General features: G+C 40.4%; 1 pseudogene; it reads left to right on the plus strand.

Moving 5' to 3' along the window:
* The first annotated feature begins 2,516 nt into the window (after positions 1–2,516).
* The window catches only part of LOC107676103 (perforin-1-like), a 14,162-nt pseudogene continuing 13,083 nt past the window's right edge, over positions 2,517–3,595 (plus strand).

A 3,595-nucleotide genomic window follows, 5' to 3' on the forward strand; every position in this document is an offset into this window, starting at 1 on the left:
TTGCTGCAGCCTGGAATTGAACTGCTGGTTTCGTCTGGTCAGAGGAGAACTGGCCCCCCGACTGAGCCTGGTTTCTCCCAAGGTTTTTTCTCCATTCTGTCACCGATGGAGTTTTGGTTCCTTGCCGCTGTCGCCTCTGGCTTGCTTAGTTGGGGACACTTCATTTCCAGCGATACCGTTGACTTGATTGCAAAGATACTATTTAAACTGAGCTGGATGTTGACATCACTGAATTCAATGATGAACTGTCTTTAACTGAAAAATTTGTGTTTACTATTGTCATTTTGCATTATTGACACTATTTTCCTAATTAATGCTGTTCAGTTGCTTTGACACAATCTGTATTGTTAAAAGCGCTATATAAATAAAGGTGACTTGACTTGACTTGACTTATCTGTCAAGGGAGGGTTCATTCCTGGCTGAGTCTTTGTTTGTTTTTGTAAGGATGACTCTTTCTAACTATAATCTGTATAATATACAGAATCATCATTAACTTGACTTCTATGCATGTGGTTTCATCAAGCTGTGGTGGGAGCTTGTAGTTTTTAGCAGCCATCCTCTGCTACCATACTAAGAACTGAATGATGACACAAATTTCTTCCATTCGAACACTTTAATAACTCTTAATGACTGAATACTATATACAGCCATCTTCCCCGCACAACTTTGCGGTCAGGAAGTAAAGAAACAAAATGTATACAATTAGCGCCCTCCAGAGTCAAGGGGACCAAAACTTAACTTAACACATATGGGTCGGTTCAGGACCATGATCAGTTCACACTGGAATCTGATACTGGCCACATTACAAGATAATGTGAACAGCCACACACACACACAAAAAAAATCAGATCTGAGCAATAAATCAGAATTGAGCACTAACACTTGCAGTATGAACGTGGCAATGATGTGGGAATGGCTGCCTCTGGGGAACAGCAGGGGTCTCGGCCATGGAGCGATTCTTACTCCTCAGCCTCCGCTTCTGTGTGGGACTCAAGAAACATATAGCGGTTTCATTGAATGAGGAAGGGCAAATGGAATCTTACCTGTGGGCAAACTCCAAAGGTAGAGGCCAAAGGGAAGATTAATAACAACATGTGACACAAGGCCTGTGAAACAAAGCAATCTGGCAAGAACAAGTAAACAGAGCGCAATAAATTGAGAGGAAGGCACACAAGGAACAGGTGAGCACAATTACCAAAACAAGGACTAGACACGGACTAAACGAGGGGGTGTGGCAAGGGGAAAACAAAGACAGCTATGTGCTTAAACACAAAAACAAACATACAGACATGAAACAAAAACAAAAGTGTCTAAGTGTTTGACTCTGACTGCGGCTTGATTTAACACAATAAATAAATAGAAAACACTGTGTCACAGTTGTCATCTGTGAATCCGGCCAGATGCGTAACAGCTGTGAGAAACTGCACAGAATGAGCCAGCCGACTGCTCTCGAATCATTCTCATGGTACTTTTATGGCATACGTCATAGTGATGTGGCTTCTGCACCATCTCAAGTCAGAAAAAAATTCTATCCAACATGCAGTGCTTCAAGTCAGAGGCTGACCGGTCTGTGCAGTGCCACATATTAAGTCGAACATAGTCTTGCGTAGCCAGACCTTCAAAATAACGGCAGAAGGGCTGGGAACCTTGGCCGCTTTGAATGGCCAAGGACCGCCCAAGATCCCATATGACTGACAGGTAAAGCAATCAATCACGTTTTGTTTTGTACTTCATCATGTTTAGGGGCGTGGAAATGTCCCCACAATAACAGACCGGTGAGTAAAACTCTTGGACATATTTGAAAGAGTCTACGCCACGAACTTTGCATATTTCACATACTTTTGAAAATCCAGTGTTTAGTTGATCCCGATAAGCGCTCATTGTCACAGTTGTAAACACAACAGCTTTCTTCTAACATGAGGGGGTTTGTCGACAAGGCATCTTTGTTCCAGGCGGAACGTTAAAGAACGCGCCACATGTCTCCCAGAAATCCTGTATAATTCAACCAATGATGACAAAGATGACGACTTCGAAACTCCCAAAGTGTTTCCAATTTTGTGTGCCGTATGCATCAGACATTCAGCCAACGGTCCGTGGGCGTGACGTCTAAGGCTGAGACTAAGTCGAACACATCTAGAAAAGCCTATCAGAGTGGAACCCTAACACTCATAACAATGCATATCATTTGTAGCTACAAATCTTTAACACCCACAGCTACACAACCATCATATGAAATGAGCAGTTAGGGAGAAAACATATTTCATTTTGATCTGTTCATCTGTGAATTCAATGGTAAGAAACTATAAAAATTCATCAAATTAATCATATGATTTTAAAGAAACCATTAGTGTTTTACAATACATACTTGTACTTTAAATGTCTGTTATTTGTTTAAAAATAAAATTGTTGATATAATCAATTTTATGAAGAAGTTTATTGTAATGTTAAATCTGACACCAATAATGACTTAACATAAATGTTGAAATGTTCTTCTCTCACTACAGATCATGGGGCAGATGCAGGTTTACCTTGTTGTTTTCTGGGCTTTGCTTCTCATGACCATTTCTGGAGAGGATGACATAAGTGCATCAAAAGAGTGTGAGCATGCTCCCTTTGTTCCAGGACACAATCTTGCTGGAGAAGTATTTGATGTTGTGACCATGGAGCGAAAAGGTTCTTATGTGATCAACACAGAAATATGGGATTTAGGAAATGGCACTTGTAAATTAGGCAAAAACAAGTACATAAATGGAATAAAACAGAAGCTGCCAGCTGCAGTTGTAGACTGGAGGGCCTTGCCAAAGTGTTCGATGAAAGTTTCCAGTCAGATTTGAATCAAGTGAAGCACTGGTCAATGATTCATCATCAGCACTCTCAGTTGGCTGGAAAGTTGGTTTAGATGTCAAGGCTGTTGGAGCTGCGGTTGGAAGCACTCATTCCAGGGAAGCAAAATTTGCAATGACAAAATCAAAAGAAGACAAATACAGTTTCACCAAACATGAAGTTGGGTGCAATTTTTACAGGTTGTTTTTCCTCACTCATACTGTTCAAATGTACATTGACTATGAAATTAAAACTTTAATTGCAAATTGTTCCTTCTTTGATTCCACTAAGTTTAAATGTGTTTATTGTTTCTTTACAGATATAATGTAGTTGAAAATCCTCCTCTTTAAACAGAGTTTCTTCAAGCAATCAAATCACTCCCGTGTACGGTAACAGGCAGTGTGTTTTGAGTTTGAGCTCCGTCAAGTTAATTCTTTGTCGTCTAATTTTTTATCTTAAAATCAATTTTATACACCATCATTTTCGTTTCTATAACGTGTGAATATATCCCCTATCGTATTCTACAACAAAAACAATCAGAGCGCCTTGTTATCACTAGTTTTATTTTGATTTCCCGAGTCCGCTGTTAGCAAATAGCCCGCTAGCATCGCCAGCGTGGTTGTCGCTAATCTCGCTTACATTACTAATACTCTATTCACACACATTACCATTGTTTTACTCACTGTTACTTGCTTTAATGGCGGATGTGTGTCTACCTTTGAGTGCAGGTGAGGACACGTTCGAGCTGCATTCGGTGCAGCTCGAGCTGGAG

The sequence above is a fragment of the Sinocyclocheilus anshuiensis genome, unplaced genomic scaffold (assembly GCF_001515605.1).
Source record: "Sinocyclocheilus anshuiensis isolate Anshui unplaced genomic scaffold, SAMN03320099.WGS_v1.1 scaffold3153, whole genome shotgun sequence".
Taxonomy (NCBI): Eukaryota; Metazoa; Chordata; class Actinopteri; order Cypriniformes; family Cyprinidae; genus Sinocyclocheilus; species Sinocyclocheilus anshuiensis.